Consider the following 10,055-nt stretch of genomic DNA (forward strand, 5'->3'; position numbering starts at 1 on the left):
TTTCAGAACATTTAATGGTTACATACTTTCAGAGCATTTGAAACGAGAATTTACACTTGCCCACTTTCTATTGACTCTATCAGTTCAGTATACTCTGGAAAACACAATAAGTGGATTCGTAAAAAAATCCGATTCTTTAGATCAAGGGGCCCCAACCCCCGGTCCGTGGCCTGCTAGGAACCGGGCCGCAGAGCGGGAGGTGAGAGCGGTGAGTCCGCGTGTGGCCCGCCCCCATTATTACTTCCACCTGCGCCTCTTTCCGGCACTGCGCACTTGTCTCAGTCGCAGTTTTGTTTACGCCCACAAGCTAACCCCTAGTAGCCAAAATATGTAAAAAAAAACAAACGTCGCTGGGGAGCTTCTTTGAAAAGGGGGAAAGACCCAAATGATGACCCCCCCCCCCCCACCCCGGTCCGTGAAAAAAATGTCTTCCACGAAACCGGTCCCTGGTGCCAAAAAGGTTGGGGACCACTGCTTTAGATGCAGCACAAATGTAGCGCCTCCCATAGGGAGCGTTGTATTGCGGGCTACTGCTGATTGCTCGGCTTGGAACGTCTGAATTATTGGGAACCATCATACGAGGGTTTTTGAAATCTGTTTTTTGTTGCATTACCGGTACAATAACCGAATAAAAAACGGGTAAGACGTGTTTTTGCACATACTGTAGAGACATATCTAGCAATAAACATTAACGTTTTCACTGATGAATGAAGGGAGCATCCGTGGTGTGACAACGGAGCATGTCACCCACACACCACGACAGTTGCAATGGGAAAATGTCTTCCCCATTTCAATTGCCGTTTCTTAAAGCTCCACTGTTGATGACCGCGATATAGTATAAATGGTTATGTGGGGGACGCGGGCCCCCGGCTCCCCCTCCGGGGGAAGGCTGATCTCGGTAGGGCTGCGGGCTCCGCACCTCTCGCTCGTGTGAGAGCCGCCGTTATTTGACTCTTCGCTCGTGGGGGGAGTGCTACCGCCCTCCGTCTCCTCTCCTTGCAGCACAGCCCCTCGGGTCCGCGGGCCCTGTTTGTGGGGCATAGCTCAGGGCTGGCGCATGGCTGCCTTAAATCAATCCGTCACTTCTCAGCCACTCAAACGCGACGTCTCTGCTCACACAACCCCGCGCACCACTCACATGTGCTGAACGGGGGTCAGGGGTCAGAGGGTAATGACGTCCTTCGCACACACGTTGCCGATTGGAGGGGGTGTCTCGGAGATTATTTAAAGGGCTGTATGAATAATCTCACGTGTACCCTGGCGAATCCACCGTTGCTCACCACACACGCTAACCACGAGCTACACGTATGGGCGAGCACAAACACGTGGGTAATTACACACTCGTGCGCAAACACAGGGTACAACGACGCAGGAACCCTGGTCGGGTGCGCACACAATGGCCGCCTCAACAGAGTTACCCACGCGCAAATCCCCATACCACGACGAGCGGACTCACACCACCATGCGCCCGTTCCACACTCGCAGAAACCACACGACAAGGTTTATTGATCACTGACGATTTATTCCTGGCGTGTCTGCGAGCTACTATCACCAAAATCAGTCTGAGTCAGCAGGGCAGGTCTAACCTATCTCCTGATGGTCTAATCCGATCTACCTCGTCCCATTAGAATTAAACTCCCTAGGATCTTACCCTAAATCCCAACTCTTTATTTCGTACTCACGTTTTGCCTTGGATGTGCGGGAAGCCAAGGAGAGGCGAGGCTGCTCGACGTTCTCGTTGGGAGCGGGGCCGGGCTGCGCTGTGACTCGTCTCACTGACGATCCAGTGGCCGGCAAGGTGACTACCACGATCCCTGACTTGAGAAGAAGGTGACTCTCCTATCCCTACCTTCTCTCGCTTTTTATTGTTCCCTACATCAAAGATAATTTGGCGCTGATCCGCTGGCCTTCCCGGCCAATCAGGTGGCTCGGATTTCCCGCCACTCTCCCCGGGCCGGTGCTCTCTCAGACATCCGCATTTTACCCTCTACACAAGCGCATCTGTCCTACCAATCAGAGGACCGGCCCTGTTTTCCCGCCGTTCGTGACTCCGCCCCCCTACCTGCCTGCTGACCCGTGTGTGTTGTGTGTGTTTTCTACCTGCGGTGGCTGAGCAGCCCCGTCGTGACCATGTAATTACAACCCAAGTTACGGCGCCGCGGTGTGAGTTAGCCTCGGGGGAGGTCGCCCAATTCCCTGGTCGCAGGAAATTGTGAAGATTGGTCCCGTGAGAGGGCTTCTGGGTGAAAACCTGTCAGCCAGGTGACCTCCCTTCGGGGCTCTATGTGGGGGTGTGTGTGTGTTCATGTGGGGGTGGTGAAGGAACAGCAGCGTCGGCCCCGTCGCTCGGAAGTGGCGGCATCGCGGCCACGGCGTCGGCAGGACGGCTTCGCTGTTTCGGCATCACAGTTGCAGGCATGGCTCCGACGGAGCGGCTTCGCTGCTGTGACACCACAGTTACACCACAATCGTTTGGCAAGGTTGTATGTGGGTGGGATAAAGTGTGGGTACGTTCACCTCGTCCAATATTTGGTCAGCGTGGAAGAGGAGACAATACGCAATAGAACTGCGTGTAATTACGGCTATTTCGCCAGCGGTGAAGTGAGCAAATAAATAATTTCAGGACTGCACTTTTAACTGAGAAATGATCTACTTAGGCCGCTGTGCAGATTGAATGTTTCCACTTACCTATAAATGCAATCGCGAATATTCCACTGTAAACGGCACCGTTCCCGACATTTCCGACTGGTAATCGATTCTAAAAACGGTTAATGGATTACCTCGTGTCATTTAACGACCCTAAATTATATGCAAGGGTGTCGGCCCCCAACAAAATTGCGTGACCAGCACGCGCGTACTTGGTTCACACCCGCACGTGATTCCCTAATGGGAATACGTGGGAAGGGGCCATGAATGGTCTCGGCTATTGCCAAACACAGAATTCGGTGTTTTTGCTCAGTGGCTTAGCAAAGATTTGAATTATGTCCAAAGTGTATTCAATAACTGTATGTACAATTGTATGCTCAATCACTTTTAAATGATGATAGGTGACATCCGCCTTGACCAATTATACTACACCCAGTGCGGTAATATTGCACGGTGTGACTGTCATTTTCTATCAATGTTCACAAATCCAACCCTTTTTTTACATCTTTACTATTATTGATTGGCGAGTACAGTGAAACCTTGGATTGCGAGTAACTTGCTGTTGTTGACCACGTTCATCATCGGCCATGGTTTATCCATTCCTGGATGAAATTTTCCTTCAGTCACCATTGGGGAATTTAAAAAGGAATTCTATGAAACTATACTCTTTGGTTCTTTCGGTAAAGTCACGTAGGTAGAAAAAAGAATAATAAAATCACGACGTTTCGACTGCAACACAAGCAGTCATCATCAGGAAATATGGCTTCAAATCAACATTGAATTCTATAAAGTTGACCATGTTGCACAATCCAATTTCAGCCACGCACGGGAAAGTAACATCCCATGCATCACACTGCATGTATTAAGGTTCTGTGGTGCTGAAGGTTGTGTGCAATATAGCTGTGATTTAATTTAATTCTGCTTACATTGTATTTGTTGTACAAAAGGAGTGAATGTCCATCTATTTGGAATCACATTTTTTATTTATGAAATAACATTTTAATAAGGCAACCACGAGTATAACATATAAAGGTTCCTAGAAAGAACTCATTAAAGGTGCAATAGAAAAAACAAAACCTGTGTTTTATATGTGCTTTTAACAGTAGAATTACTGAAACAAATTGGGAGTACATCTTAGAGTTCAGAATTATTACTTGAGAGGAGAAAGGGAAAAAGGTACAGGAATTACATGACAAGCATTGAGAAGTTAAAAAGACTGAAAGGGAAAGATTGATTCATGTTATACTAAACAAGCTTGTGTTCATATTTCAAGAAACATTATTTAAATAACAATGATCCATACTCTTTGGTTCTATTCGGTAAAGTCACGTAGGTAAAAATAAAATAACAAAAATCACGACGTTTCGGCCACAACACAAGTGACCTTCATCAGTTGAAGGGACCGGACTGTCCAGAGGACAGCGTTAGAGTGAAGACAGCCAAGCCCAGGTCGCGTTCTTTAAGCTGTGTGGGAGGAAACAAAAAACGCCTTGACAAAGGAATTAGCATAAAATGATGTACTGGACTGGCACGGTGGGGGGGGGGGGGGGGGGGGAGTTTACATAATGTTGATGTGAAGTGAAATGAGCTACTGTGAAAGTTTGGGATACCACTACTTGAAAAAATATACTGTACCATTGAAAATTAGTTTAATGTTTGGTTTGATTTAGAACATCTTTCCAATGATTGCTTCATTTGAAACCATCCTCTCAGTTGAAATTGTGTCTGTGTTTGTAAATCTGAATTGCCTTGTGGACAAGTCTCTGATAAAAACCCGTGGGTTTGCAGAGAACCTTGGTATCGGATAAAATTATATCGTGATCACCCACAGCGTTGTAACAGTGATCAGCTACGGCAGAATAATTCGTTCTGCCGTGTTTCAAATCTGATTTGTGCTCGCGAATTCGGTCAGAGACATGTCGTTTCGTCTCCCCGATATAGCAGTCACCACAGGTGCAGCTCAATTTGTAAACCCCGGGGTACTGTAAGTCAGGAACGACATCCTTCACGGATGGGATCAGGTCACGGATTTTGTGTACTGTATTGAACCGGACCAGGATCTTGTGTTTGTTTAGAATTTTGGAGATCTTTTTAGTAACGCCTGCTATATATGGTAGTGTGATGGTTTTGACTGGAGTATCAAGTGGTTGTTTCTGTATGGTGGGAGAAACAGCTTGGCGGATGGTATGGTCAGAGTATCCGTTTCTCTTGAGGGCCAGGTGTACATGTTTTAATTCACTGGTCAGGTGGTGTTGGTCCGAAATGCAATGAGCCCTATGGTATAAAGTTTTGATGAGAGAATTATTTTAAGCTGGGTAGTGGTGGGAATCAGGTTTCAAGTAGGAATCTGTGTGGGTGGGTTTCCTGTAGACAGAATGCCCCAATGATCACTGTTACAACGCTGTGGGTGATCACGATATAGTTTTCTCCAATACCAAGGTTCTCTGCAAACCCACGGGTTTTTATCAGAGATTTGTCCACGAGGCAATTCAGATTTACTAACACAGACACAATTTCAACTGAGAGGATGGTTTCAATTAAGCAATCATCACCAACATTATGTAAACTCCCCCTCTCCCCCCACCGTGCCGATCCAGTACATCATTTTATGCTAATTCCTTTGTCAAGGCGTTTTTTGTTTCCTCCCACACAGCTTAAAGGACGCGACCTGGGCTTGGCTGTCTTCACTCTAACTCTGTCCTCTGGACAGTCCGGTCCCTTCACCTGATGAAGGCCACTTGTGTTGTGGCCGAAACGTCGTGATTTTTGTTATTTTATTTTTACCTACGTGACTTTACCGAATAGAACCAAAGAGTATGGATCCTTGCAGTCACGAAAGCTTCAAATCTAGAATCAATTATCCAGTATGTGTTAAGAGGGCAATGACCATCTTGATGGTACTATTCATCGGCCACAAGAATATCCTTCCGAGTTAAAAACACGCCATCACCTACACATTGGAAATTCACATAAAATACAGTATTATCTTATTAAATATTACTGACAACCCCAATATGAAAACACAGTACTGGTAATTTATTTTTAAATCGATTATGAACGTAATTGTAATGTTAAAGACATGTTTGAAACCAGTCTATACATCCAATGGCCCAATATTGACACAATTATGCATTTAGCTTTTCTCGTATAAATATTTGGGTTTAAAAAAAAAATTGTCCTTGCATACACTTCGTAGTGTAGTTTTAGCCCTGTAAATTCTTATTAAAAGCTGGGGACATGAGGTCAATGGAGAACTCATTGAATTTTTTAATATAATTTAGATGCATTTACCCTTTAAAAGTTGTATAGTTTACAACAATATAGGAATAGGTTTTACCCTTTTTAACTGAGTTGTACGCCTTTTGGCGTCTTCTGGTCCAACACCAATGGAGACTAGGCTCTAAGAAAAGCTGTCTCGGGTGTGGACCAATCAAATTCAAGGACAGTGCATATTATTATCAGAGTTGTTTTTTTGTTTGCATTTTGACTGCTTGTGTTGTGGTTATTGCAAACATGATGCCTTGAATAAAGGTGTCAGTTTTTGTGCCAGTTAAAAAGGGTAAAACCTATTCCTATATCTTGTTTCTGGCAAAGGAGGTCTCATAATGTAAATTTACAACAATATGTTAAGGTTCTTTGTCCATTTGATCAATTACTGTTTTGCATTATAAATTGGAATTGCACATTAGGGAGACTTGATTTTTTTAAAGATCATCATATGACTGGCAATTAACTTTATTTATCTAAGAAAGCCTTACTGAATCTCAAATGTAAATTGAATAAGGACCCTCACTGGGATTCACGTAGGGTTGCCATATTTTCCATAGACCAAATCTAGACAAATTGTCGCAAATTGTGACTCAAACAAGAAATATTCTTACATCACATACACCACTTGAATCATCACCGGCACATATTGTGTTGTCGGGTAATGTAGAACCCGAAAATGCATTTGTTTTGTACGTGTCGTAGTCTATCACTGGTAGGATGGTTTGCTGGAGTGTGCTGGTAATATCTAGGGGAAATTTCAAATAAAACTCAGTTACTACTGTGTTACGATAAAATATAATAAGAATTATGATTATTTTTTTTAATTTAAAGCTTTCGTGACTGCAGTAATTCATATTCTTAGCTCTTTCGGTAAAGTCACGTTGAAGGAAAAACAATAAAATAATAAAATATATAAAACAATAAAATTCTCACGACGTTTCGACCATAACACAAACGGTCATCACCAGGTGTTTTATATATATTTTATTATTTTATTGTTTCCCTTCAACGTGACTTTACCAAAAGAGCTAAGAATATTATTATGATTATTGCTCGGTGTCTTGAAACCCACTTTCAAATAACCTTGAGGCAGCCTGTAAGGAAGTGTGAATCGTATTTCATATGAAACATTCTTTCACAAGTTTGCATAGACATGTCATTTATTTTGAATTTGAAAAATGTGACCGAATCTGTATTTGCGTTCTAAACAATGGTGGCCTTTCTGCTAATACCCCACCAGGTATTGGGCCTCGAGACAGAGGTGGTAACATTCCATCACTCATTCTTTCCACATTTGTTGGGTTGTCAGCAGTTTCGTGCATGTTTCTACAGAATGCATGTACTGGAGTTCCACTTTAATGTCATGGAATATGTCGCCATATGATTTTTTTATGCGGAATCATGGCTCCTGAATTGCTGAGAAATTCTACATTATGTATGACTTAATTTTAGCTCTGCCTGAGGCCCACCCACTTTGACCCATTCCGCAATGCAGACTGAGACGCAGGAGAAAGTGCTCCACTATTAGATATGATGTAACTTTGTGGCTTCGAAATCGCAGAATATTCTCCCCCAAAAAGGCCGTCACTATGTCAATATTGAAATCCAACACGTACCAAATAATACTTTATGAAACTGGTGAAACATTCCAATAGAGCAGTGCTTCTCAACGTTTCATTCCACGGCACACTTTTCAAACTTGCTCGATCTTAATGGCACACTGAACATCACTGTGGGCCCTTCGTCCATTAGTGGATTGATCATGGCTGTTGATGATGTGTGACGTGTGCACACATCTTTCTCAAGTGATAGGTGGACGATAGATGGATTTCCTGTGCCATTATGGAAATGTGAAATTTCCACAATCACGTGTGTAGCTTTCCCCTCAATCGCCGTGTCTTCTCCGGGCCTCGTCAGAACTCGATGAGAACTGCAGACGTGTGAGGCCCGGGTATAATCATTCACCTGGGGTGGGGGGGCACCTGGCTCAGGCGGGGAGAATTGTGTGTTTTGTGTGTCACTGTGTGCGTCTGTTAATGATTTAATTTAACCGTGTAAATTCAATGTCTATTTCGTTATTTTACGTTGATGTCTGTGTTAGTATTAATTACTTTATTTCGTTGTCTGTGTGCCTGTTGATCAATTCGAAAATACCGCGGCACACTTGGGACTTTGCTGCAGAACACCGGTTGTGAAGCATTGCAAGAGAGGACTTTTCTAAAAGTATTAATAATTGGCTAGGTATTTGGAGTACAATCTATTTTAATTATGATTACATTGATAGATGTTACTAAATGCAGTTGTTTTGAGTCTACGCATACCATATTACTATATTCCATTTTTGTGTTACAACAGAATGTATGTGTGGCCATTATTGTTGTTGCTGCAACGTACTTATTTTGGAACCCCATCCAATGGTGTAGCATGTGGTTGTGGGGGAGGCTGACTCCCGGCTCCTCACTCGTGTGGGATCCGCTGCTCCCCTCTTCCTCTTCCTGGGGAGGGTTGCTGCTCCCCGACTCCCCTCCTCTCGCCGCGGCCCCTCGAGTCCACAGCCTCGCCGACTCCACGTCCTCTGTATGGGGCATGACTCGCGGCTGGTGCTTAGCCACCTGGGTCAATTCACACGCTCTCTGTGCACACTCACGGACACGCAGCCACCCAAAATCCGACGCCGCTACTCTCCCGGCGCCGCGCACCAATTGCACGCGCGGGACGGGGGGGCAGGGGTCAAATGGCAGTGACGTCACTCATACACGCCGATTGGAGGGGGTGTCTCGGAGATGATTTAAAGGGCTGTATGAATAATTCCACGTGTACCCGGGCGAGTCCACCGTCGCTCACTGCTCCCATTTTATCCTTCTCTACACCAAAGAACTGCCTGGCCAACCCGCGATTCCTCACCGCCATTGGTGCGCCCGCATCGGTTCGCGCACGCGGACCAGGTGCACGCGCTCCCGGGGCGCTCCCGGGCCGCGCTCCCAGCAGCGGCTGGCGGGGCCGTTTGTGAGGGGGCCGAAGGAGCCGACGGAGGGAGCCGACGGAGCCGAGGGGGCCGACGGAGCCGGGGGAGCCGACGGGGCCGGGGGGGGCCGACGGAGCCAGGGGGGGCCGACGGAGCCGGGGGGGGGGGCGACGGAGCCGAGGGGGGAGCGACGGAGCCGGGGGGGGCCGACGGAGCCGGGAGGGGGGCTCACAGGGCCGGGGGGGGGCCGACGGAGCCGGGGGGGGCCGAGAGAGCCAGGGGGGCCGATGGAGCCGGGGGGGGCCGATGGAGCCGGGGGGGGGCTCACAGGGCCGGGGGGGGCCGACGGAGCCAGAGGGGGCCGACGGAGCCGGGGGGGGTGACGGAGCCGAGGGGGAGGGGCGACGGAGCCGGGGGGGGGGCTGACGGAGCCGGGGGGGGGCTCACAGGGCCGGGGGGGGGGCCGACGGAGCCGGGGGGGGGGCTACAGAGCCAGGGGGGCCGACGGAGCCGGGGGGGGGGGCGACGGAGCCGGGGGGGGCAACGGAGCCGGGGGGGGCCGACGGAGCCAAGGGGGGGCCGACGGAGCCGGGGGGAGGCGACGGAGCCGGGGAGGGTCGATGAAGCCGGGGGGGGGGGGGGGGCGACGAAGCAGGGGGGGGGTCCGACGGAGCTGGGGGGGGCCGACGGAGCTGGGGGGGGGCGACAGAGCCAGGGGGGGCCGACGGAGTTGGGGGGGGCAACGGCGCGAGCAGAGGGAGCCGACATTGACTTTCTCACACACCATGCACTGACTCACTCACACATCATACACTGACTCACTCACACCATGCACTGACTCACTCACACACCATGCACTGACTCGCTTATCATGCACTTACTCACTCACACATCATACACTCGCACAACCACTGACCCATTCACTCATCATACACTGGTTAACTTATCGTGTGCTGGCTGACTCGCACTTCATACTCACTCATCATGCGCTGACTAACACATCATACACTCACTCAAGCTACTACTGACTCACTTATCATACGCTGACTCGCACATCATACACTCACTCACGCTGCTGCTGACTCACTCACACATCATACACTGGGAGTGTCGTCCTGCCAGCTATGGCTGCAGGTTTTGTCGTACGTGTTATGTATATCGTTTATTGTTAAAT

The sequence above is a fragment of the Petromyzon marinus genome, chromosome 43 (genome assembly GCF_048934315.1).
Source record: "Petromyzon marinus isolate PM22_M1 ecotype Great Lakes invasive population chromosome 43, UKy_Petmar_22M1.pri1.0, whole genome shotgun sequence".
In the NCBI taxonomy this organism is placed as follows: domain Eukaryota; kingdom Metazoa; phylum Chordata; class Hyperoartia; order Petromyzontiformes; family Petromyzontidae; genus Petromyzon; species Petromyzon marinus.